Raw genomic sequence first — 27,874 nt, forward strand, 5'->3', positions numbered from 1 at the left:
CCCCCCCGCCCGTGGCCATCCGAGCCACAGGGCCCCGTCGACCTGGTACTGCCCAGGGACGGGGCCGGGGCGGGAAGGGTAGAGCAAGACTCACCGTTGTTCAAGATGGTGGAAGGGCCGGGATCGCAGCGACGAGGCGAGGACGACGACCGGAGACTGCGACCGATAAAAAGGCGAGGTGGGCGAACTCGCGCGGCCAGGAGTGTACACAGGAAGCAGAGGGCGATCTACGGGGGCGGGAGGCATAAATAGGGCCTGGCCCCGCCCAGCCCAGTGGCCCGCCTCCCCCAGCAATGCCCATTGGGGGCCTCCCCTCCCCAAGGCGCAGTCTCTCTCTCGAGAGAGATGGAATAGGGGGGGGGGTGGGGAGGCTCCGACGGGTGGCCACTAGAGAGCTGCCCTGCTGATGTCCCCCTGCGTGGGACGCGGGCAGCGGCATTTCTCCCTTGGTCACGTGCTCTGCGGTGTCATCAGATCCCCTCAATGACGCCAACAACGGGGTCTCCTCCATTGAGCGTCTCGTCGCAGATCTCAGCAGTCAGTTTGCTCAGGAAGGATCCGCGGCAGCCATGTTGAGGCGTACCTGGATATAATATTTGTAATGAACGAGGCTTTGAAATATTCCAAAACAGAGCGCTTTACTCATCTCACAGCCATAAGTTGTTTATTTTCTTTTTATCTCTCAAGCAAGGCTATAATGCAAAGCAATGTCATACTACAGTACGTAAATAGATGTAAAACAGGCTGTTAGCATATCCCCGTCCCTTTTCCTAACAAAATGGATTTATAACACTTCCCTATCCTCCCCCGACACTGCACAGAGAGCCACTTGAAGCATCGCAGCACTCACTCGCAGAGAGGGAAACAACACAATGTGGGGTTGATTACGAAGAGTCAGGTGCGACCAGCACCTGGCTATTGGGATCTGAAAAGATGAACACACAGAGATAACAGGTTTGTGTTGCGATAATCCGTATGAAGTAGTTCTCTTGCCACTGTGTAGGATTATCACATACTCGCACCTATGGCGAAGTTAAAGGTTTATTAAAGACATCAGAACAATCGGTCTGCCCACGTCCGATGACGCAGGGCATATGTCCTGACAAGTAGCCATGTCAGAATCAGGCAAATAGTTTGCAAGTCATGATCTTCTTTACGATGCCCGATCTTAATTTCACAAAGGGCACTCTGCTGATAATGCAAAAGGTGCACAAGGGGGGAGAAAGAAAGCTAATCACCCAGCAAACATGAACCCCTGCAACACCTACTACAAGCCAGTTAAAACAAGAGATCCGTCGCACAATCAGCGGTAGGAGCCGAGGAGGCGAGGATTTAGTGGTACACAAAGAACCGTTGTGATGACCAACCAAAAGCATCACTAGGCCAACTGCGTGATGTGAAGAATGTGTGGTGATGGACAACCAAAAGCATCACTAGCCCAATACTCCAGTGGAGGAGCAAGACCACGAGAAGGTAGGACATAGAAGCAAATGAGCCACTGAAAAGCAAGCTTTTCTGAGTGACTGTTAAATGAAGAGCTGTAGGCAGTGTTGCGTCAAAGTGGTGTTTTATTCAGGAATAGAATAACACCCACGACCACGGCGTCCAACTGCTGCAGATCCCACCATGAAAAGAAACGTTGCTTCGAAATCCGCAAACAGTGAACCGTCATGGAGGGTGGAACAGAGTCAAACATAAACATGTTTGTACACGAGGAGGTCGCATGCGCGTACAATGAAAGGGTGCATACATCCGACTCGTGCATCACAATGAGAGTAATTTTTTTTTTTTTTGTTTAAATCTGTTTATTATTCTTTATTTTAGTTCAAGAAAACATTAACCAGTGCATTAATTGCATTTATCCTTCAGATACATTAGATCACATCCAGTATTCTACATCGAGCTGAACATCCACCATTCCTGGCAAAAAAAATATTAAGAGTACTAAGAGTATCTTTCTAATACTTATATAACATATGTCAGGAATTAATTCATGCTAGGGTTACGTAAACAATCAGCCTTGCCACAAGAGTCCTATCATATTCACCACTAAATGATAAAAACTATAGAAAAATATTAATTAATAAACATACAAACAATATTTGGAAATGCACTAGGTCTCGCATTTGTTTGATTTTGAGCTTTTGGCGCTGTAAATAGAAATCTTTTTTACCCCTGTGTTATGGAGTTTATGTATGTGGTGTGTAGTGGAATTATGTGGGTTGATTTGGAATTGTTAGTTGTGGAGCAGCATGAAGCATAAGGAAGGAGAGTGAGGAGAAGAGCAGCGTGAGACACAAGGAAGGAGAGTGAGGAGGGGAAGAGCAGCGTGAGGTATAAGGAAGGAGAATGAGGAGAAGAGGAGCGTGAGGCACAAGGAAGGAGAGTGAGGAGGGGAAGAGCAGCGTGAGGGACAAGGAAGGAGAGTGAGGAGGTGAAGAGCAGAGTGAGGTACAAGGAAGAGTTAGGAGAAGAGAGCGTGAGGCAGAAGTAAGGAGAGTGAGAAGGGCAGCGTGAGGCAAAAGAGAGGAGAGTGAGCAGAAGAGTGGTGTGAGGCACAAGGAAGAAGGTTGAGGAGGAGAGCAGAGTAAGGCACAAGGACGGAGAGTGAGGAGGCGAGCAGAGTCAGGCACAAGGAAGAAAAGTAAAAGGAAGAGCAGCGTGAGGCACATGGAATGAGAGTGAGGTGGAAGGCAGAGTGAGGCATGCGGAAGGAGAGTGAGGAGGTGAAGAACAGCATGATGCACAAGTAAGGACAGTGAGAAGAGCAGCTGGAGGAACAAGGGAGAAGAGCGAGGAGAAGTACAGAATGAGGAACAAGGAATGAGAGTGAGAGCAGCATCAAGCACAAGGAAGGAGAGTGAGCAGAAGAGTAGCGTAAGGCACAAGGAAGGAGAGTGAGCAGAAGAGCAGCGTAAGGCACAAGGAAGGAAAGTGAGGAGAAAAGCAGAGTGAGGCACAAGGACGGAGAGTGAGGAGAAAAGCAGAGTGAGGCACAAGGACGGAGAGTGAGGAGAAAAGCAGAGTGAGGCACAAGGACGGAGAGTGAGGAGAAAAGCAGAGTGAGGCACACGGACGGAGAGTGAGGAGAAAAGCAGAGTGAGGCACAAGGACGGAGAGTGAGGAGAAAAGCAGAGTGAGGCACAAGGACGGAGAGTGAGGAGAAAAGCAGAGTGAGGCACAAGGACAGAGAGTGACGAAGAGAAGAGCAGCGTGAGGCACAAGGACGGAGAGTGAGGAGAAGAGAAGCATGAGGCAAAAATAAGTAGTGAGGAAAAGAGCAGCGGGAGGCACAAGGACAGAGAGTGAGGAGAGCAGCATGCAGCACAAGGAAGGAGAGTGAGGAGAAGAGCAACATGAGGCAAAAGGAAGGAGAGGAAGGAAAAAAGAGAGGCAATGTATATATACTCCCGCGAAAGACCTCAGGTTAAAAGAAGCTTCTCCTTGAAACCCATACAAAACACAAAATAGCATAAAATGTATAAGCAAGTATGTGCATTTAACTGCATTTATAGATGTTTCCTCGTACTAGGATTATCATGTGATGAATTGTGCACATTTTAACGGGTTTTTATGTATTGGTAACTTTATGGTTTTATAATGCTAAAACCGCATAAAGTCTTTTGAATTGAATTGTAAAAGTAAGTAAAGCAACTAGCTGCACACATATAATCAAGGAAAAACTCCATTTGTTCTCTTTATAAAAGTAGGAAAAAGAAAACAATATTCAACAGTCATTGAAGAAGGCAGCCCTTCACCTTTCCCATTTTTCGTTTCAAATTACGGCCCCCCTGCTTCTTTAAAAGGAAAAGGTAGGGCCAGAAAACTAGTTTGCTACTGAAACTTCTAACAGCCACATAAGAAGCAAGTAAGTAAAAACATTAGTCCTCGAATATAATGCATAAAAGCGCCCTAACTGGGAATCAGGAATTAAATGTAAGCCACCGCTCCTTCCTGATTCTTGTACCAATGCAGCAATAAATCAGGTTGTAAGGAAAGTTAAGGAATTATGGGTCCTCCAAAGGCAAAACAGCAGGCCGCCTGAACCGCCAAACGCAAAAGAAAAATGCTTCTATTTTCTGCATTTAAGGAAAAAAACAGCCCTCAACCACCATGCTTTTACAATAGAAAACAAGCACAGACATAGCCAATAGGTCTTGCCTTTGGTACTTTATAAGTATTTGGCCATGCAGCATGTTATCCTGGGTGCTACAAAATCTACTGGTTTTTAATGCGGAAGCTTTGACACTAATAGGCACATTATAGCACTGCACTGAGAAGTACTTATTTAAAGGTATTTTTGTGCAACTGGTAGTCTGAACTTGTATATCTGGACGTGCTTTCAAATGAGATAATGAAGAAAAAAAAGAGTTTTCATGAAATAAATAATTTGCCTGATTTTTGAGTAAAAAATAACCACTGAGTAAGGTGTAGCGGGTCCCCCAGGACGTGTGAGCCTAGTGCTGCTTCACCTGTTGCACTCTAGTGCATGTTCTGGTGCACGGACACCAGCCATGGTGTTGGAGGGCTGACTGTCACAGGCACCCCAAGCCCTGGCTGATGTGCATCAGGGGTTCAGGAGTAACAACTGTGGTGAAACACTGCTGGTTATGGTATAAGATGTGGCGTAGGAGTGATGACTGTGGTATAGGAGGGCCCTGACAGTGGTGCACTACCAGAACATTGACTGTGGTGAATGCCGGAGCCCTTAATGTGGTGTAAAAGTGCTGTCAGTGAAGCACAAATGCTCACTGTGGTGGTGCAGGAGTGCTGTGCCACTGGAGCACTGTATCAGCTGTAGAAGACTGTGGCTGTGGTAAATGACTGGGTTGCAGCTTTTGGGTCAGCGCCTCAGCTGTCTGCCATGAGCCCTTCAACTAGATAGGGAGCTCAGATGTTTGAGGCTGCAGGAACTGAGGGGCATATCATCAAGGACCGGCGATAATTATCGCTAACCGCACTTAGCGCTAGGATAATTATCGCCGGCTAACGTGGATTTTTATCGCTGAGATAGCGTGCTATTGGCAACGCTTATCTCAAAAGCGATAAAAATCCTAGCGCTAACTGCCTAACGTGAGATTATGGCTGGCAATCCAGCGATAATCTCATGAAGTGTGGCGTTAGCTTGTTGATAGGGACTCACAAACTTAGCCATGATATCCACCTTCCATAGGATATCATGGCTAAGTCAGTCCTGAAGCAGGCGTAAGGAAAGTAGCGATAACAGGGGTTATCGCTAATTTTCTTACCGCTATGCTTCTTAGCGTGGGGCTTGATGATAGGAGAAATGTCGCTTAGCGACATTTCTCCAGTCATGTCAGGGCAGGAACGCCCACTTTGCATCTCATTAGAGATTCAAAGCTGGGCGTTCAGAATTCAGGCGCTAATGCAAGGTTTCACGCGATAGCGTGACCTTGCTGATTTGGCGATAAAATGATCGACGCTTTTCGCCCGAAAACGGACGCAAAAGCGGCGATCATTTTTTATCGCCTCGTTGAAGATATGACACTGACTTCTTTTCATCACCAGTCTCTGATTCAAAGCAAGACAGAAAAAGGCCAAAGAGGAAGAAAGGACGAGAAAGAATAGGAAAACAACAAGAAAGGGATAAGCATTGATGAAAAAAGAACTTGAAAGCCTGAGATGAAGAGAGAGGATGCATAACGCAGCAGAAGAAAAATGCGTGGGTTGGAGCCAAGACCAGATGGCATTGTTCTTCAATGACGTGCAGTTAATCCTGTTTCTATATTTATGCATTACAGCTTCTTAATATCGGGATTAAATATCACAGTTTTTACGGTTCCTCTAAACATTTTAACAGGGATGGATGATGGCCTAAATCAGCCCTGTCATGTGAGGAATTCTTGAAACTTAAAGAGATCTCCCCGAGTAGGCTCAAACCCACAAAGTCCTCCAGCTTCGCAAGCACTGACTCCGCGTGCCAGCCCGAACATAGCCAAAAACGGCGCAGCCACTATCATGCCAGACCAGCCCCTATGGCTTTGTTCACTTTAGGAGCCCTGAAAATATTCCGCATAGAATCTTGCAACAAACATCACAAAGCTCCTGCACTCAAGTATTGATATGGTAAGTTGTCTTCAAGTTCAAGACCGTGTGTTTCTTTTGACCCACGGAAGCGTTATGCCTTCCTCCAGGGCATGCTGAAATATGCATTAAAATGAGCTTTAACTGACAAGCATTCCTGCCATGTCCCTAGTGGCAATAGTGTAGTGACGAGGATATATATGTATTTCTTTATTCGGATGCAAAGCAACCATAAAAGACACAGTACATCATATAATAAATAAGCAGTCAATTAATACTGATACACAATAAACATTTAAAACAATACAAATTAATAAAAACCAGCTATCCAAAATCAATCGATTCTGTATAGTCTAGATCTATAAGCGGCCCACAAAACAATTAACATGGCACAGGGTTTAAGGGGGTTGGGTAGCAACTGTAAATGCAAGAGGGCCACTTTGGCATGCCTAAACTTCAGGCTTTTTAACAAGGGCCGAAGGAAACGTTTTCTGGGGAATGAAAAATATTTACACAACAGTATAAAATGTAACGTGTCCTGAGGAGATCGAAGATCGCAGCCACAGGGACCTTGTTGATCTGGTGAGAGAAAGAAACCCACCGGGGATGCTAAAAGATGATGGAGCTGAAACGCGTGATTAGAAATCTATCGTGAATACTAGTTAGGGCCAATAAGAACCTATTTTAACATTACATATGCCCTTACTGAGGGTTTACTAAGCTCAAAATGTTATGGTTTGCAGTTAAAAATGTGTGGTGTAGGTCTTTTATGGTTTTAACGTCCACCTCACTTAAAGTGTCATGTGCAAAAAAGATATCTGGCCTGCCTAAAGCCTGAAAAGACTCCTTTACATAATGAACCCAAGGTATTTTGTTACCATGCTCCAATTTCAGGCAATCGGATACAATCATGCAATTTAAATTCTTATGATCGGAAGTCCATACCTTAATCCAGCACACTAAGGGTTTAATTGCCACTTGGTCCGCCAGGAAACCAACCCCTAGCTCTTCATGCACAGACCAAACTGGCGTACCTTGGGGGATTTGTAGGATCCGACGCAAGAATTTATTTTCCGTCACCTGTAACCTGTGTGGGGGCACATACCCCAAGATTTGGCTAACATATACTACTCTCAAGATGCCTTTGGATTTGTACAGTTTTACAATTACCTCCGGGGCCCATGAACCCAATCTGCATGCAAAACTAGTAATGGCTCCCAGGAATTTATTCAACTTGTTCAAGTTCCTTCTAAGAGTGGCTTTCCATTGTATTTTGTTATCAAATAGCACTCCCAAATAGAGAAAGGCCTGGACCTTTCCAAGAATATGATTGCCGGCTTTAAAACTTTTTGTGCGGAGCCCCCGTGGGCCCACCACTAGTACATAGTGTAGGAAGGTGGATTCTGACTGCATGGTTACCCCCACTTTTTGCCTGGTGTTTTGCTGGTTTTTGACTTAGACTGGGGTACTGATTAGCAGGATACCAGTAAAACTATCTGCTTTCTCCATAAATTAGTTGTTCATGTACTTTAGGTACATTCCAGATTGGATTCTGGGGTACCCTTATAAGTCCCTAGTATATGGTATAATACATATTCAGGGAATAGGTACCCCAGAGGCCTCTCAGGGGCTGCAGCATATATTATACTACCCCTGGGAGACCATTCAAAATGACACAATAGGTCTGCTATAGAAGCCTGTGTAAGGTGGTGCATGCACCCCTTACTTAGATATAGGTTCACTATATCTATCCTAATCACTGCACATATAAACCTATCTGTCACCCCTATGGCAGGTCTTATCAATCCTGAAGGCAGTGTGCTGGGTTTTATGTGAGAGGGTGCACATGCATGAGCAGAGCCCCTCTGCAGCTTTCGGAACCTTTATTCCGGGGTTGTCTGTGATGCATCCATACATATACTCTTAAGTACATTATAACCTCGTAGTGAATGCTAAATTTAAAACGACTGCATGGAAACATGTCGTGTTTGGTGTCAAACACCTTGGAATCATACCTCTACACCAGTAACGGGTGTGGGAGGTATGATTCCACCCTACTAGCGGGAGAAATATGACAGAACTGGTACAGCCGGTACCAACTTCACAGACCCTGGCATCACAAAATAGATGCTACCAGCCACAGACACAAGTCTGCCCTCCTGCTGCTGGACGAAACTCTGGCAGGGGAGGCTGGATAATAGGTTTCCTGTCACAGAGAGGTGTGACCACCTCCCAAACAGGCTTTAGTGTGTTGGGGCTGGGTGGGTGCACTCTCAGTGTGCTTTGATGTCTGCACTGAGGGCACATTTGGTGTCCCTGTGCATAGTCCAGCTCAAACCGGTTGCAGAGACTATCAACCGCTGCTCTGGTGTGAAACTGGACAAAGGACATGGGTCTAGCCACCCCTCTGTCCTGACCCTCCCATAGGTGGGTCCCCAGAGTTTTTCCCACCCCTTCCTTGGGTATAAAGTAGGAACCCCTGGCTACAGGACTTTAGATTTACCTAGACGAAACTCTGCTACAGAAACTAAGTACTTCAACTATCTATGCTACGTTGGATGACCGAAGAATCTCCCTTGGAGTAAAGGAGTTACTCCCCGGCAAGGCAGGCACCAAAGACGCATCTGACCGGTTTGCATCTACGCAGCTCCTGAAGGACTCCGAAGATTTTGCAACACAGGAGGTGGGTCCTATGCTTCCCCGAAGCCGACTGGTGCTCTCAGCAAACCTGAGACCCGCAGCCCTCGTGGGGACCGTGCAACCCGAACCCCTGGACACAGTGCACATTTGCAGCAGCATATGATTTTTGGTGGTCCCTGAGGCTGTGCTTTGGGCTACTTGTAGTCCGGATCCTGAGCAGTGATTGCACCGAAGATTACTTGCTAAACGTGTGTTCCGTGGGCTGGTATTTTGTGTTTCCTCTCGAGGTCCCTATGCTACCCCTGGTCTGTTGACCTGTGGGTCCCTGAGAAGGGTACTTTAACTTTCAGTGGGCCTTCCTGGTTGCTCCAGACGTGCCTTGACTCTCCATCACTTGGGGAGTCCCCAGGACCGTGCTGGTCCACACCGAAGTATCTTTTCTCTGACCGCTTGGGTTGCAGTTGCCAAGTCTTGTTGGTCTCCAAACTGGACACTGACCCCCAATACTCGACATCCTTCGTGGTACAGCTCGCCTGCGGACTGACGTCTACTGGTCCCCGTCACTGCAGAGTCAAGCTTCACCTCTTTGCACCTGAAAAACCCGACATCGGTGGGCATTCGTCTACCGAGCCCCTGGCCACCCTGAAGTGACCCAGACTCTGTCCCCTCTGCTTTCAGGTTCTTCTCAGCTCTGATCCAGGCTTGGATCACACCGGACACTTCTCACCTTCACGGCAGCAGCACTTTGTAGCCTCACGCCATTGAAAATGACAAAGATTCCTGACACCATTTGACACCTATGCACCCAGCTTCCCTGGGTTAGGTAACACGAGTACTCCGGTGCTCACATGGGTGCTGGCCTTAGAACCTTCTAAGTTTGAAAGGGTTTGGTCAAAGTCCTCTCCTAAGTGTCCTTAATCTTTAAAATTCCAACCGCAACTTTCCCATAGGATTGTACGGAGCTCGCGGCTGTGTTCTCACACTACACGCATCCCCCGTGGGTCCCCTGTGTCACTACCATGGGTGGTTCCTTGGGGTCCCAGCGATTCTACATGCTCTAGGCACTGTGTCTAGTCAAGTCGTGGTTGTTATACCACTTTCTTAATATATGGTTTGGTCTCCCCCTGGGGCCCACTGTGTATTGTGCTATTTACTGTAGTTCTAGTGCATTAACATTGTGTATCTTGTGTTCTAATCTCATAAAAAGGTTAGTAGAGAGTGTTTAGAAATAAATACATATATTTTATATATACCTTGTGTGGTTCTCCTTTCATTTGGTCATTCAGTAGGTTATGATCTGGTAAACCAAGTGGTTTTACATTCCTTCGAGACTTAACCTGAAGGCTGCTCTCCATAGCTTTCAATAAAGGTTGTCTTTAACCTAATCATCAATAAGGGTCGTTTGGACTGGTGCAAGGTGCCCGCTATAACTAGTGGACAGCATATACCAGGCCAACTTCTCGCACATAGGACTTGGTTTAATTCACCAACAGGTCCAGCCTGTCCATAAATGCCACAAAACCGTGTATTAAGACCTGCATAGAGTAGGCCTGGCAGAACTCTCCTACCTACTCTAGGGGAGTCTGACTGGAGGGCCAAGAGGGCCGCCTCAAGGCCGTTTCTATAGACCGAAAATAAAAAAGGAGCTAAAATGCACCCTTGGCGCACCCCCTCGTAGACAATTAAAATGATTGGAAAGTTCTCCCTCGTGTGAGACTCTCACTGCCGCCGATGTGTGGGCATGGAGTGATATAAGTAGATGTACAATACAAAGATCCACTCCCAATGAGGTTAATATGTCCCAAAACTTAGTCCAGTTTACCCGGTCAAATGCGGACGTAAGGTCCATGAAGGTCAAGTATATGGCGCCTGGTTGGGCCACAGTATATTTGGAAATCTGAAGGTTGAGATTGAGACATTGATCCGATGTTGACAAGCCTTCACGAAAATCATATTGGACTTCCAATAAGATATGGTTATCTGTGGCCCAAAAAGACAGTCTAGATAAAAGTACCCTACCCAGGACCTTAACTAGCATCAATAAGGGAGATTGCCGGTAGGATTGCGGCTTATCCTTATCTCCTTGGCACTATGATGGCAGTGGACCAATAGTGCAATGTCCCCTTCAAGGCCGCCGCATTTAGGATTTGGATTAAAAGGGGAGCCCAGACCTCAAGGTTGTCACAAAAGAGATCCGGGGGAATACCATCAGGGCCTGGGGCCTTATTTGAAGTCAAGAGCTCAATGCTTAAGGTTACTTCCTCCAAAGAGAAACTAAATGGGGGAACCACCACAGAGAAGGGAATGTCTACACTACACTCGTCATTTCAGGCAACATTGTAAACTTTTTCATAGTGGGACACCCACTGATCTGGTGTAAATTGGTGGCATACCGTCGGATTTGTAGGTTCTGCAAAACAGGGACTATTAATAATTTTCCAAAATAAGGAAGACTCCCTCAGTTTGCCTGCTTTAGCTAGATCCTCTCATACCTGCTTTTGGAGATGACTCCTGCACTCTCTTATCGATTCTTTATAAAGGAGTCGACACAAGGACTCTCTAGCTTTCACCTGTGGCACCTGTTTCAGGGCTGCTTTTAGCCTCCTTAAAGCCAGCGAGCACCTCTGGTCAAACCATTAGGGGGCGGCCTGAACCCGCCCCCCAGCCTGTATAGTTAATAGACCAGAAATTCTCCGAGCGATGGAGGAGAACGAGCTTAAAATCTTCTCACTTGGGCTGCTAAGATTCAGACAAGCACCTATCTCGTTCTGAAATGAAGAAAAAAGACTACGATCGAAAGCCTTTACATCAATGCTCGCCCATCTAGTGGCAATATTGTTGTGACTAGAAAGCGAACCCATGTTCCATCCTATGTAGCATAACATTTTAGGCCATTAAATCAAAACAGAGGTTCTTAGACCAGCGCACCACCAGAGCCCAAGCATTTGAAAGTTCCCACCTATTTGAGAAGGGACATGAAATATAGCCTTGCCCAGGATCACACATTTTTGTTGAACAAGGGAGTTGTGACTGATACATGACCTCCTGCAACGCAATGATCAGGGGTATGAAGTGCTGTATCAATGCAAACCCTTTTCCCTCTTCCATCCCTACACTATCCTTCTCAATCCAAATAACTGACTAACATATGGAACACTCAAATGACTTTCATATTTCTCAAAACTAATTTACCATTAATCCTTTATGGGTTCTGGAGTAGCATGCTGCTCGATGGAAAAGGGATCCGATGCCTCATCAGGGGTAGTAAGTGCTATATAAATGCAATTACAATACAATACAACACAAGACAATGTGCAATTAGCCACCAGATGGGTATCTCTTTGGACTGCACATGTCAGGGTTTCTCTCAGGATTACATCAGAGTGAGGGAGACAGGCAGAACCCGCATGTCATCATGATACGTTTCACATATCGGAAGCGCTGCCAAGAGCCATTCACCACAGAAACAGGCTACGTTATATACATATATATTTCAAATACAACTACAACTACTGTGCTACCTGCATTCTTATCTAAATGTGAGGAGCGGAACTTGTGAAGCAATTAGCTGATACAACATTACATCTGTGACGCACATGCTTAAGAGGTTCTGGCGCCAGGCTGGTCAGGCCAATGGTAGCCAGTGTCTATCATCACTTTCACTCCACCAGGATACATCCCTGTTGTTTTTTTTTTTCAGTGTGGGGATGGCTATGCCGTCTTCCAACGGAAAGGAGAAAGGGATTTGAAAGGAAACAGGCAAGGGCCATAGTCTCCTTTCCCCAAATCACTCCGACTGTCTGGAGTTTAAGGACTGCTTTGCAATGGAAACAGACCCAGGCATTTGGAGTGCCTCTGAATGGTTCCCAGAGGCGACATCTCCTTCAGACCCTAATGGCCCCATCCCTGCCCAACAGCCCTACTAACAGTCCCCCGAATTGCTAATTTGCACCTATGGGTTACTGACTAAACCCGGCCGTCCACATGAAATGATATTAATTAATCAAGCATGAATAAAGAGATGAAAATACAGTCCCCCCAATGTGGGGCGGAGGGTGTATGGGGTCTTTCTGCCTGATCCTTGTGTGTATATGTTTGTGTGTGTGTATATATCCTATGTGTGTGAGCATACTGGTGTGATATGTGGGTGTTTGTCTATATTTGACCATGTTTGCATATGTTGCATGTGTGTTTGAGTGCATGTATGTATTTGTGTCTGTATGTATATGAGTATAGGGGTACATGTTTTGTACAAGTGTGGAGCCTGTGAATGCATTTGTACAACAGTGTCTGCATGTGCGTCAATAGACTTATATGGGTGTGCGCATGCGTCAGAGTGTGTATATCTATGTAAGCGAGTATGTGTGTGTGAGTGTACATGTATATGACTGGACTGGGATGTAAGTGGGTATGTGTGTGTACATGTATATGGCTAGACTGGGACATAACATTGTAAGGTGCAGGAAGGGCAGTGAGAGTGGACAGGTATCCTACTGGAAGATTAGCACCAGGGCTGGACTGGCTGTAGCAGGCACTGGACATTTCCCCGGTGGGCCGCCAGGGTGGGGGCCGGTTTTGGGCCCCTGGGAGCCATTTTTGTTACCGGGGCCGTCAATATCGGCCCCCTGTAACAAAATCGGCTGAAACCAGCGCTTGCAAACAGCTCGGCCGCACTCCCTCAGCCCCCCCAGGGGGGCTGGCCGAGCAGTTTACCAGGGCGCGGTTACGGTTCACAGTCCGGCCCTGATTAGCACCCAGAAGGATAACCCTTCAAAGATACTATAATCCATTCTCCTCCTCCGTCCATGCCAGCCCCTAATGCACACGATGAGTTTTGACTGCATTAATTTTTTTTATTGCATCCATTATTTGTAATAATGTCACAGTGTGCTTAATAACACACTTTTATGGCTTCTACATGCTGCACATAAGAGGCAATTACAATGATATGGACCTTGGCTGAAAGAAAGAAAGAGCAGGCCTCGCCAATATTCTAATTTGTAAATTGTGACGTGCAAAATGAAGCCATGTATCTGAAGTAAGCATTCCACTCACGGAACCCCCCTGCTTCGCTTTGTGTGAAATGCGGTGGGGTTATTGACTCCGATGTAGGCGAGTATTGTGGAATCATTGGTTTGTGAATTAATAATTGAGGGCCAGGGGCAGGATAACATATACGACAATTACCAATTTGCTCCCAGCAAATGTATTGAGAAGGCACGGACATCAGTAGGGAGGCAGGGAGGGTGGGGGGTTAACGAGGCATGGACAAGGGGAGGGAGGGTGGGGGGAAGAAGGCATGACAATGGGAGGGGGGTATGAGGCACCAAAACACAAATTTACCTGGTCTGTCTCCTGTGGCAGGATCCGGATCCAAAAGGAAATAGTACACGCCCCGTATAACAATCAAGTAAAGGGGCCAGTTGCCATGGGAGGGTACAAATGACGACATGGCTCTACTAAGGAGGGATATTCCTTGGCTGAAGTATATACAGAATTTATGTTGTAGCATGGGACGGCAAGACCTGTTTACCTCTCATAGCACTGCATTAGCCAGCTCTACTAGGACTCTGAAGTATGCGTTTTTAGAGGGATGGCTGGAGAATAGAATGCAGAGTGCTGTAGACAAACCAATGGTCCAGACCTATATGAGGATTTGTCCAGTTGTAAGTACTGTGCCATAGTTAGTATTGGTGAGAAATTTACACCACAAATTTTTAAAGACGAGACTCTGCACAGTACACTTTCTTGCTGCTTTTCCGTCACAAGGCACGCACTTTCTACAACTTCCTTTATGCCCATGTGATAGTTGCATTTGGTAAGATGAAATATGGGGCTTTATTAGGTGTGAGTCTCTTACCATGTCTTTCGTGCCTAGTGTGACTCCTGCCGGAAAGTACCTGTGGCCCATCTTCTCTCTCTCTCTCTCTTACCTCTCTACTGCTGCTCCCTAGATCCTTGGTCTGTCCATAAAATAAACCTAGATTCCTGAGACCTGATTGGTGGACAGTAGCAGATCCTTCTGAGGCTGTTTTGTCTGAAAATGTTTGGTATTTCTTAAAATACCCTTTTCCTTTATTTATGGATTGTACTTTCTTGGCTTGTTTGTAGTAATTGTCAATAAGTGTATGTCTGAAGTTTGTGTCTTATTTGTTGATATATTTGGCTGGTTTGACCGGCTTATGGTGTTGGGTAAAGTGATTGAATTATGATGTAAATTTCTTTAGGGCAGTGGCATAACAAAACCTTAGCAGGCCCCCCTGTATGAAATGATCAGGGGGTCCTCCACAATGCCCATTCCCACATAGTCCCCAACCACCTTGTAGAAGTACTTCATCTTTACCTGCAACGTCAACATAACATCAGCAGGAGTTTACATGATATGTTCAGCGTCAAAGCGAAAAAATGCATCCTTGTGGGATGAGCATGCTCTAGATACATGCACACTAAAAATTGAGTAATGTCCACATGTGTTAAAATAATGTTATTATTTCTATTAACAAAATGTAACTTTAGGGGCTGAGGGTATGTTCCACTCACTGATGCTTAAATAGTGGAGTGGGTTTGAAAGGGTTATGCAGAGTCAAACAAAATCTAGTCACCAAAAGGTGAAGATTAAGCAAGTTATTTCTATTCCGGCAGAGTACATTAATCTACCATAAATTTGCGGGGCTCTCATTCTATGAGATTGACAGTTCCCCTTTCCATTTAATTCCTTATTCTGAGTTCCAAGGTGTAGCACCAGTTTATCTGTGACTTAATGTGTGCCCCCTCTGAAGTTCTCTTCTAGCGACAGCAATGATAGTCTGGTCAGTGATATTTTAAAAATCACATATAATAAAATGCATAGAGAACATAATGCAAATGTATGTAATGGCCCACGCAGGCATGAGTATTATGGATAATTGCTGTTTTGGGTAATAGGATTTTGTGATTCTGTATCTGGGTGTTTTTCCACATTATTATGCTAATCTGTATATACATTACAAGGATGCTTTTTATTATAAATAAATAAGCATTTCCGGGTGTTAGACAGAGGAGACACTTCTGTTGAGATCAATAGGTCCCTGCATGCTGAAACTTCACCAAGCAGCTGCCGAACATCTTCGTGTGGGGTGTCCAGTTCGTGACCAAGACAGGGCCCTACATTCTGTCCTGCTAGATAATGAGGTTGGATCATCCCGTGGGGTGATTCTTGGCTAGATAGATATACATATCTACACAAACACACAAACCCTAGACACACGTAGAGTAGGGGTTTCATAGAATCAGTATGACTAGTTGCCATATTGTTTTATATGCTTGCATATGTACATTGTGCTTAGCACCATGGTGGAACTGTCATATAGTTCCTAGGACCACCCTGGACCGGCGCGTTTTGGATGACCTAATCTCAAGGCTCAGTGTAAAGACAGACTCTGGGCACCCCCACAGGATGAGTCAGCCATTAGACCTACTAGCTCTACAGTGCCACTACCACCGCCCTGTATTATACAGAGGTATATGTAGTTTCTGGCAACCACTGAACATGACAGGTATCATTTAAACAATACGGTATCTTTCAATCTGTCACTCGTGCTTGTTTTTCTCAGAATACATAGAATGACGATTTGAAACGGTTTCAATAATCATTTAATGGTCAAGCGTCAGTCTAGTATGAAACATGTTAGCTGCGACAATCAAAAGACAGAAGCAGACAAATGTAATCGCTAGTAACAATATCGTAAAAAGTAGATACATTTCTACCATAGTGCTAATAAGATTAATAAAAACATACTATATAAAACTATAGCATTGACGTACTCCTACAATGCGTAGCCTAGCTAAATGTACCTAGCCTAGATATGTAGGTGAATCATGAATGTGTAAGTGCTAGGATATGTCCTAATGGAACCTAACTGAGCCAAGAATTCCCCGGGGAAGTGTTAACTTCTCACCTGAGGGTTCTGAATGAAGGATCCCGTCTCTGCTTCGAGAATGGCACCCCGTAAGGGATATCAAGTCTCTGCCTGTAAAAGGATCAGCCTGCAGAGTCTTGGTCCAGCCTGGAAGGAATTCTCCTCTGTGTAAGGGGGAGTGACGGTTTTTTATACTAAAGTAGTCACTCCAGGGTTTCTCCTAGAATTGATAAGTTTTGAAAATATTCGCTAACCCCATGTTAATCCTTTTCTAAACAAACACGATGATGCACAGCTGGCTGTTGGCCATGGATAAAAAAAAAAGTGGTGGCCCTTATACAGAATAAATCTGCCGTGCCTGGGGACATGTTTATGTACGTCAGGTACAGGGATTAAGATATTCTACCAAGAGCCTGATGTTGGCGAGACAGAAGTAAGCTACTAGGTAAAAGATCACCTGTGTAAGACCGTTATGTCGTGTGGCTGGGACAAAATGTATATAATCGGTATGTATATGATGGGACTAACCTAAAGGACATGACAGAAATGTGCCGGCTATTTACAATTTTGGTGCTTGTAATCACTTTCATATGCTTCTGTCTATTGATTATCGCAGGACATATACTCTATACAAGAATAACTTTGGTTCAATAAATATATTGAATAATGCCCCACTGTGCACTCTCTGCATACTTCTCTGAGAACAAAAGTGTATGAGGGACTGAGAGAAAGGGTTCTAGATCTGTTACTACAATTGCGCTGGATCAGGGTTATCATGTTTAGTGGTTGCCAGAAACCATTCGCTCCCTGTTCAAGATTGGGGGGCATGTGGTGGCACTGTGAGCTAGCTGGTCCTACGACCAACATATACTGTGGTAGTGCATGGAATCAGTTTGAGCAGCTCACCCAAAGTTTATGTTGTCCACGAACGTGCAGAACTTACAGGTTAGTGACAACTAATTGACAAAGTTACACAATTGAAATGGCCCTGGTAATACATTTAAATTAGTTGATAAGGGGTTCACATTCAAATGCAGGGTCTGGTGGCTCAGTGGACTAATGCATCCACTGCAGGAGCCTGTGTTCAACCTCATGGTCACAGGTTCAAATCCCAGCGGCTCCACTCAGCCTTTCATCCATCTGAGGTCGATAAAATTAGTACCATTGAGTTGGGTAACAACAAACATCTGTTATTCAGCGCCAAGATACCCGTAGTGGTGAACGTGCGCTTTACAAATACACCTGTTATGTTATTCAATGTAAAAGATGTGGTCCCATTTTCAATGCATCTCCTTGGATTCAAATTGATCCATGTCCCTAAGAACTCCTCCCATTAGTTTATTGCACATGCAGGGGACAACATGAATACATCTAACTATGTCAAACAGGGCTACCAAGTTTAAGTCAGCTTATGTGTGACATTTCTTGTTTACAACAGCTAAAGTGCAACATTTTAAGGACTCATGTGTGACACTCTGAGTAATACCTTAGGGAAACGTTTGTCTTTGACCCAAGCAGGTTATTTTTATGCACACAAAGCAGGAATTCTCCCTGATGCATGATCAAGGGTAACTCAATGTTAATTTTGTCAAGAAATGTACGTAGCAATGTAATGTGACTTCATTTGGACCTCTCACAATATCATGACTCCCCATTCAGCAATAAATCCCTTAAGGCGGCCTTACACTATCATCACCTGCCCAATAAAATCATGTGCTTGTTCCCCTTTCTTACAGCCCCTTACACACTGCCTTGTATCACTGACTGCCTTCTTATACTCAAGCAAAGGCTTGTATTTTGTAAACTAAAATAACCAATGCTGCTGTACATTCCTGCTATGGGGGCTACCAGGATGAAAACACACACATACTTTGTGGAAATAATTAAAAAAAGGTTTCCAAGCTCCATTTGTCTACAAGAAATTATCAATTAGACCTTACACCGTGAACTCACATTTGTCCATTTCAGCTATGAGTAGTTGATGCATTTCATTCTTCTACTTGAAGTCCTGTTGTTAATGGGAAAAGCAATTTACCAAGAGCCAGGTTTAAAAAACAAGATAGATATGGCAAGAAAGAGATTGAGACCTATGCTCTAGAATCCTGCAACTTGATGTAGATATTGAATTTACAGAATATTTTTATGTAATGCAAAGGCTTCACTTTGGTTTAAAAATAAACAAATACATATATCACTTGTAAATATTTCAGTAAAGCTGGTCACTTTCCTTTTTCAATGCTGTGATGTTATTGGTATATATTTGTCAATTATGTTTATACTATATGTATTGCAGTCCTAATAATCCCTGCCTGATAGTTTAATTAAACAAAGACATAAAGGTGTTGGGATGCACATTTAGCTAGCAATGTACATTGTATGAGGATGGTGTGCTATTTGAATGTGGGAAGATATGGAACTTAGAACGAGGGAGAGTGACAGCTTGCTGGGTGGTGGAAGCAGATCGACGGGTGAGGTGTCCTGCTGTGATTCAAAATAAACTTCACTGACACTTACCTGAAGTCTCTGCGTCACAATATTGGCGAAGAGCTGGCCAACAGCTGGACGTCCCACAAGTGAACAATCAGGCTGTGTAGGCTTTCCTGTGCTGCGACGGACTGAGAAACCTTTTCTGCACTGCAATGGCTTTCTGCATTCAGTGTGGTCCAGGTGGTGCAAATCAGGTGGTCTATTCCATACAGATTTTTTTTCCGACATACTTTATGGGCACAATAAGACACAGCCTTTGTTCCTAGCGCAAGCATGTCCAGTGTTTGGGCGTGCGAACTGGCAAACCTCGCAACTGTGAAGTTACGTCATTTGCGTGCCTCACATCATGTTCTGGCAGCCATTTTCTGTTGGGTTAAATACAAAGGGCCCCATTAGGATGGCGGGCAGACTTTGGTCTGCCCACCACCCTTTGGTCTGCTTGCCACCCTAGCAGTGCTGGGACCAGCAGCCAGGGGTGCAGCGGTCCCACACCGCCAATTAGGATGCAACCGCCACCTTGGCGGTCGCATCCCGCACCTTTGACATTGCAGCGGGTGGTGCTGTAAGGAGCACCCGCCGCAATGCCCAAGAGGCATGTTATGCATTGCCATGCACTACATGACCAGCACCGCGCGGTGCCTGCCACCTTGTGCATGGCAATGAAGGGGGGTATCATAGGTATGCCCCCAGTGCAGCCCCCCACACGCCCTGGGGGTCTGCAATGGGCCCCCAGAGTCTCTGCCATGAAAAGGCATGCCACCGCATATACCATAATATGGATGGCGGTGCCTGCAAGGCACTGCCACCATATTGTGGGCTTTTTTCCGCCTGGCCGGCAATCTCTTATGATTACCAACCGGCGGAAAAGCGGCCAACGGACTTTACGTCCTTCACGGTACCCCCCGCCATAGTAATATGGCGGGGCGTAAATTGTGATGTGATGGCGGCCAGATTGCCACCGGCGGCCGGGCGGTGGCATTCCGCCCACCATCATAATTGCCCCCAAAGTGTGGCGGATATCGTGGCTGTGCAATCACATCATTGGCATGCTGTGCAACTCTAGCTGGCTGCCATTCTTCGTTGGAGGAAAATAAAATGTGCATACATCAGTGATGTGCACACCATTATAACTAAATTAATGCTGGAACACATAATATGCTGCAAATTAGAACTAGTGCATTTCAATCAGTGATACTCACACCCTTATCTGCATTTTAGGACGGTCTTCATCTTTTGAGGCCATGAAATGTGCATTAACCAATGATGTGAACACCATCATTGGCAGAAGTATAATCTGCAATTAGTGTGCTGTTATCAGCATAGACCTGCAATATTTAGTAGGGTACACACCTTGGCAATTCTTCAGTTGGTGATGCGTACAGTTTATATTAGTGTCATTGCATAATTAAGGCACCAGCAATTAAATAACAATCTCCTGCATTTCCAGTGATGTACACACCTCATTTTGAGTGCAAGTGTTGGATTTCATACCATTTGCAAGCGATCAAGAATGTAACCGTCCCCTGCAGTTTGACATAATCTACCATCACCGAAAGCTGATTGGGAGCAGGGGAAAGAAGCATTTGAATTGTATTTAGATGCTCCTGATGCAGAATCATATACACACAAGAAGAAATTCACCCTTTTAAAACACTGCTTGGGCAATGAGGGCCTCAATCATTTTAAACCATATTCCCAGAGAAGTAGTAACTTTAGGGGAAAGACATAGTGGAGAGGATGAATATGCTTCCGACATCAATCCTCCGAGTGTGAGATTTAAGGCATAAAAGAATGTCATAATATGGAAAGACATAAGTTTTACAAAAGAGTGCAAGTTGCAGGTGAATCTGCATTGATTTTTGTTGGAACCTTAAGGATTCTAGCTGTATCTTGTCAGCATAAAGCTTTTGAAGAAGAAATGATTGGAGACCAGATAGTGGAAAAAACTAAAAACAGAAAGCTGCACAAAGCCTTGTTATCCACTTCTAATTTAACTCTACAGAAAGCAACAGACATTGTGGACAGAATTGAAAGTACAAGATCCTAAATTGAACAGATCTATATATCTTGTATTAAGTCACAGTCACTTGGGGGGAATATTATCAAAGACGGCGTCAAAAATTATCGCCGGTTTAGCGGCAGAAAACTGCCGCTAAAGCGGCGATAATGGGCTTTGTTAATATCCTACAGCGAATTCCCATAGAAGCCCATGATCTGGTGTCAACATGGGCTTCTATTGGAATTCTCTGCGGCATATTATCAATCCCATTATCGCCGCCTTAGCGGCAGCTTTCTGCCGCTAAACCGGCGATAATTTTAACGCCGTCCTTGATAATATGCCCCAAGGTGTTTTGTCTGTTAACAATAAATATAACATGGGGAAAAGAAGTATGAGCTAGAGAAGTCGAACAAAAGTGAAAAGGTGAACACAAAATCATACTTTATGCCGTTAGAATGTTACATCTCATCCAAATTATGCTCGTGTGTGCCCAGCCATAGAGAGACTCTGAGCTAAATGCATGAAAATGTGGCATTTTGCAAGGGTGTGTAGGTCAGATTTAAGGCATCCTCGAGCAAGATGCATAAAGTTGAATCAAGCAAACTCAATGAGAATGACACTTCGTCTAGTGAAGAAAGTGAAGTACTAATGATTAGCAAAATGAGTTCAGACCAGCATAAGGAGGATATATGGCGTGTGGCATTATGTGAGACAAAACAAACATTCTACGTGTTAACTATAAATGTTGAGGACATCAGGCTAATGGCAGATTCTGGATCTCCGTTCACACTACTGAGTGAGTAAATGTTTATGTTTATGTTTCGGTAATTTATAGGTTTGTAAAGCGCTCGAATGCCGAGGCGTCTTGGCGCTGAGGTGTGATAGTGGGGAAGCATCAGAGAGTCGCTCATAAGGTGTCAAAAAGGCGAGTTTTTAATCCTTTCCTGAAGGCCTGGAGGTCGGGTTGTAGTCTCATGGCTAGAGGCAGGTTGTTCCACAGGCTAGCCGCACAATATGTTATTGACCGACCCCGCCCAGCGTGACTTTTTGATTTTTGGGACTCTAACAAGCTCCTGCGTAGCTGATCTAAGGGGGCGTTCAGGGACATAGGGTATAAAGAAATTCCCTAGATCCTCTGTAGCGCCGCCATAAATTGCCTTATGCACATAAGTGAGCGCCTTAAATTCCACACGTTGTTTGATGGGCAACCAGTGCAGGGATCTCAATGCTGCTGAGGTTGGTTGTCCTCTGTTAAGACCCAGCAGTAAAGATGGAAGGAAGCATTCAGTGGACGAGCGATTCAACTGAGGAGTTCTGCTTTTCGCCCAGTTGGTTATGGGGGTAAACCCACTGAAGTGTTGGAAGAGTTTAAGGCAGTGCTAGGTTTTAAAAGCAACATTTCACAGAGGAATGTGTATATGGCTAAGGATGATGCTTGTTTGTTGGGGGTTGTATGACCAAGGAAGTGTGGGCATTCTGCTGGATACCAACAATTCTGATCATGTGATTCTTAAGATGGTTCGCTGACAAAATATTGCCTCCAAAAATATCGTGCTACAAAAATATTGGGACATAAATATTGAAGTAAGTAGGAAAATATTCTAAAATAATATCATTGTCACTAATATAGATGTATAAAATATTGTTTAACAAATATATAAATTGAAATTGTAAATATCAAATACATTTAATAATAACATTACTATAATACAAATAAAATACATTTAATATTTATTTAGACAAACTATTACACGTATTTAAAAAAAATAAACACACATATATAGTTCGAAAAGTATTATTAAAAGAATACTTTTAATTTATATTCTAATTCAATATTTTTTTAAATAATTTAATAATATAATTTGTATCAATATAAAATAAACAATAACAATTTACATTTAATACATGCACTATTCCCACTACAATTTATACAAAAGTAGGCAAAGTGATGGACTGAGGAGGGATTCAATTTACTACTTCCACTTCACACAATGCATCTTACAGGGGTAAAATGTACTATTCCCACACCATTCAGTGTAATAGTAGGGTAATTCTTAAATTGCAGACAGGTATCTTTTTTTATTTCTACTACAGTCAGTGCAACAGTAGGGAAAGTATTGGATTGTGGAGGGGTAAAATATACTATTCCCACTCCAGTAAGTCTAACAGTAGAGAAATTGTTGGACTGTGGAGGGGTTAAAATGTACTATTCCCACACCAGTCAATACAACAGTAGGGAAAGTTTGAGATTTACAGAGGAAAACAATTTACTATTCACAGTCCAGTCAGTGCAACAATAGGGAAGTTATTGGATTACGAAGGGGTACAATTTGCTATACCATTCCTACTCCAGTCAGTGCAACAGTAGGGAAAGTAGGGAAAGTGTTGGATTACGGAGGGGTGAAATTCCTCGGACTGCCAGATACGTAATCAGGCTCTTAGAGTTTATAATGTTCAACCCCTCAATTGTCAGCAGTTTATTTGCCTTTTGCATGAACTTTATGAAAGGTGCAGTCACTTTCATGCAGAAAAGTAGAGCATGGCGGCAGGACCTCATGTTATGTTGATTAAAGATGTGCCGCAGCAAGGTCTTATGTTCTGTCAGTAGAACAGGGAATATGGATAGGATCTGAGACAGGGATTCTTAATTCTGATGACAGAGTCGGCATTTCGTTATTGAAGGATGTGGTTGCCATTTTGAGAGGCAGCCATTTGTAGAGAACACCCCAAATCGCAGATAGAGCAGCTTGATTTCATAGAAGTGTTTACATGAGGCTGCTAAGTATTCCTGCGGACGATCATATTTATAGGTGTTGATGGTCTTTATGAAGTAATGCGCGGCTAACTTCACTAAAATTATGTTGTGCTGCTCCATGAAACCCTCTATTTGTTTATTCAGGGATAATTTAAATGAATTATGAGGCAGAACTGTCTCCACATCTGTAGTGCATCTAGATCCTTTAAAGTGGAATCAAAGGCCAGTTGCCAACTGTTCAAATTGGTCTGCCATCCTACTTGTATTTCCTCCCTGGTCAGTAATGACATGAACTTTAGCAGTGAACCTTTTTGTGCTAGACCTTGATTGATGAGACCAAATTCCAAACGAATCTGAGATGGAGGTGCACTTTGTGGAAGGTGAAATAAGAGACAGCAATCTATTTTCATGAAGGAATCATACTTTTCAGAGGTTTCCATTCCAAAGACAATTGTTGGAATATACTTTGCCTTTATAACTTTTACAAGTGGGTACAGAGTTGGGCTGTGGAGTTTACATTGAAAGGACTGGAATGCTGCAATCAATAAAGTGATTCTTGACTTATTAAGTTTGGGTGCAGATGATATGACATATGGTCTTGTAACCAGACCTTAAGGTATTTATAATTTGTACTTCTGAAGACGGGCTTTCCATCCAGGAGCCAACTGCCTTTCTTCTGAATTTTTCTCCCAAACCACTAAGATTGACAACCACCTTGTTTTCTGTGCAATAAGTGTGAAGTTTATTTAATATCCTCTGCAGGCATTGTCCCATTAAATTGATAAGGACCTCAGTGCCCGCATATTGCAAAGAGGACACCTTGCGTTGGCCCAAGCCGGCTGGTTGAGATTTGTCTATGTCCAGATGTAAGGTGATATCTGAAATAAAGAGGTTAACAAGCATTGGATCCTCCTCTTGACGACATCCCTTGCTTCAAGTCGAGTTTGACTTTAGCTCACGTGTTGGAATATTATAGATGGATTGCACATAGCAGTTTGGATGGGATGTTCCAGCTTGCTAACTTTCTCCAGAGATGATTTCTGTTTACTTGGTAGAAGGCCTAAGGGCCAGATGTATCAAGCTATTTTGCAATCACAAACAGTGAAATTCGCAGAATTTGGCAGTTTGCGATTGCAAAATCGCAATGTGCAATGTATGAAAGCCAAACACAATTGCAAAATAAGAAATAGCAAAAATACAATTTCCAAAATTTGCAATTTCTAATTTTGCAAATCTGAACTTTGCGAAGTCAAAATTGCGACTCGCTATTTGTGAAATCGCAAATAAGAAATTGCAAAGAAAGGTATGAATTCATCCAAAATCGCTATTTGCGATTTGCAAATTACCACCAACTCAAGGCAGGTGGTAACCAGGTGCACACTATTTAAACAGGCCCAGAGTGCCTCAGAATCTTTCACAATGGCAGCCTGTATGTCATAGCGAGGAGGATGCGGATACAAGCAGCAGCACAGAGAGGGAGGAGGAGACAGTAACGCATTTACGGAGTGCGCATGACCTAGTTTTGTCAGACAGAAGGAGAAATACATGAGAAGTATAGGCTAGACTCAGCTACTGTACTAGACCTGATAGATGACCTACATCCAATACTGGAGCATCAGACCCGCTGGACCCAAGCCATACCAACACATGTGCAGGTCCTGTGTCCACTGCACCTACTGGCATCAGAGAGTTACAAGGGGGTGATAGGTGTAGCTGGAGGGGTCTCCCAAAGTTGCACTTTTTGAAATTTTTAATTCTTTCCTGGATGCGATGGTTGAGAGAATGCACCATTACATCAGGTTTCCCACTACGCAACTGGAATTGCAGAAGACAAAAATGGATTTCTATCAAATGGCACAATTCCCACATGCCATTGGGTGCATTGATGGGACACATGTCGCAATCTATCCCTCCGCAGCTAATGAGTATGTGTATAGGAACAGGAAATCATTTAATTCCATCAGCGTCCAGGCCATATGTAATGTCTTACACATCGTCACTGACATTGTGGCCAAATGTACGGGTAGTACGCATGACTCTTACATCTTCAGGCACAGTGGAGTATATACACGTCTCACCGGGGGATCATTTGGTGAAGGATACCTGCTAGGTAAATGTATGTCACTCACTCGGACGGGCTCCTTGAGTCCGTTGTAATTGGCCAGTGATTAATGTTTTTTCCTTTCTCATGTAGGTGACAGTGCATATGCAGTGCGTGCATTTATACTCACATCATATCTCAATCCAGCAACCCCAAGTGAAAGGAGATACAATGCTACCCATAGGTTGACAGGCAATGTGGTGGAGCGGAAATTCGGACTGCTGAAGAGTAGCTTCCCTTGCCTTTCACAAAAGTGGAGCTGCAAGGCAGTACAGGCCAGAGATATGTTGTAAAATCATTGTTGCCTGTGCCATGCTACACAACCTAGCAACAACAAATGCCATCCCATTGAACACCACAAATTCTGACTCGGAGGAGGATGAGGACCCACAGCCACCTCGCAGAGCAGCAGGTGGTGTAGGTGCCACAGATGGGAGACACAGACATGATGAGATCGCATGGAACTATTTCTAGGTGAGTAATGAGACAAAGCAAATCATGACTGTTGCACAACTGTGTTTTGTTGACCTTGACATCAGGTAATATGTGTGCACACAGCCTCCAAATCCTCACCACTGTGTGCCTTGAGTTGCTCATCATGACATATATACACTCCATGCACATTTACAACCCTTTTAATCTTATGCCATGGGTTACCTCACCCATTTGCATGCCTCTGCCACAGCACTAACTATTTATTGCGCCGATGCGCAGCACTGGAACGGTCAATGTTCACACTGCCCTCTCTTGATGAGGGTTCTAATGCTGTCCCTTGCCTTACACTCTGCCGTCTGGGCTCAGTTACCGGTGGAGTGATGCTGCTGCAGCTGGAGGCCTCCTCACTGTCCCCAGCACCTAGTCTGCCTGTGCCAGCTATGTTGGCTGTCTGTAGCTGTTTAACAGCATTGGTGACCCGCACCAATCCCTGGCAACATCCTGACTGCAGTGGGCCATTTCCACCTGCATGGACACGGTGCGTCTGGTAAGGGCAGCTGTGGCATTGCACTGATGGTTGACTGCCTTTGTGTACCCATCCATACGGCTAGATAGGCGTTGCTTTTCACTGCTCCTAGAGCCATGTTCCCTCTGCATGGTGGTACATAGCTCTTTGATTGCTACAGTCATGTTCTTGATACTCTCTGAATTAGCCCTATGACCCTCTGCAACAGTTTTGTTCAGCTCCCTATTACCATCCTTGATGTCCGTCATGTTATGATTTAGGAACACCAGCTGACTTTGTATTGATCTCATGCTTTTAAATTGCAGCCGCTGCACCTTTATCATGGTGCCATCCAGCCCAGAGAAGACAGTGGATTCCTCCCCCTGGTCAGCGACATGTTGTGAACTCGCTCTGCGTCTGAGTCTACTGCTGCTGCTACGCTGCACAGGAGACTGATGAGTTTGACGCTGTGCTTGCTCTTTGGGCCTTGACTGTGGATCATCCTGGATGTCTTCCACTCCTCCCTCCAACTCCTGTGGTGGAGCCACAGTGTACCTGCGTGGTCTTGGTGCAGGTGTTTGTGTTCTTGTGTCTGACTCTTCCTCCCTTGCCTGTTGCTGTTGCTCAGGTGCCTCATCAATTTGTGTGTCTTCTGCCTGTGAATACAAGAGAACTATTTACTGTGTGTCCTGGTTTCTGTTATTTTCTATTAAATGTACGTGAGTTGGTATACCAAAATACTGTGCTTAGCTTGCTCATTGACTGGTGTGAGTACACTGCGGATATGTTTCCCTGTGTCACTGCTTTTCTATCTAATGTTTTGGACTGCATTTCCCATGATGCATTTCTAGGTGTTAACAAAATGTGGACTGGAGTGGCAATCTTACTGGGTCATTGGGTCATTTAGGACTGGGCAGTTTGGTGAGTGCTGGCTCAGGGGGAATTTAGCATGCATCTTACCCTTTCTGGTGTTGTCTGTGGCTGAGCTGTCAATATCTGCTATGCCACT

At 44.4% G+C, this 27,874-nt stretch overlaps 1 long non-coding RNA gene across 1 annotated transcript; it reads left to right on the top strand.

The window, feature by feature from the left end:
• The first annotated feature begins 1,343 nt into the window (after positions 1–1,343).
• LOC146822239 (uncharacterized) lies at positions 1,344–27,590 on the top strand. Its single transcript, XR_014962825.1, has 3 exons — positions 1,344–1,473; positions 26,019–26,399; positions 27,192–27,590. It is a non-coding gene; the product is annotated as an uncharacterized LOC146822239 (long non-coding RNA).
• Positions 27,591–27,874: the final 284 nt, after the last annotated feature.

This window comes from Triturus cristatus, chromosome 6, assembly GCF_964204655.1.
Source record: "Triturus cristatus chromosome 6, aTriCri1.1, whole genome shotgun sequence".
Classification (NCBI taxonomy): Eukaryota; Metazoa; Chordata; class Amphibia; order Caudata; family Salamandridae; genus Triturus; species Triturus cristatus.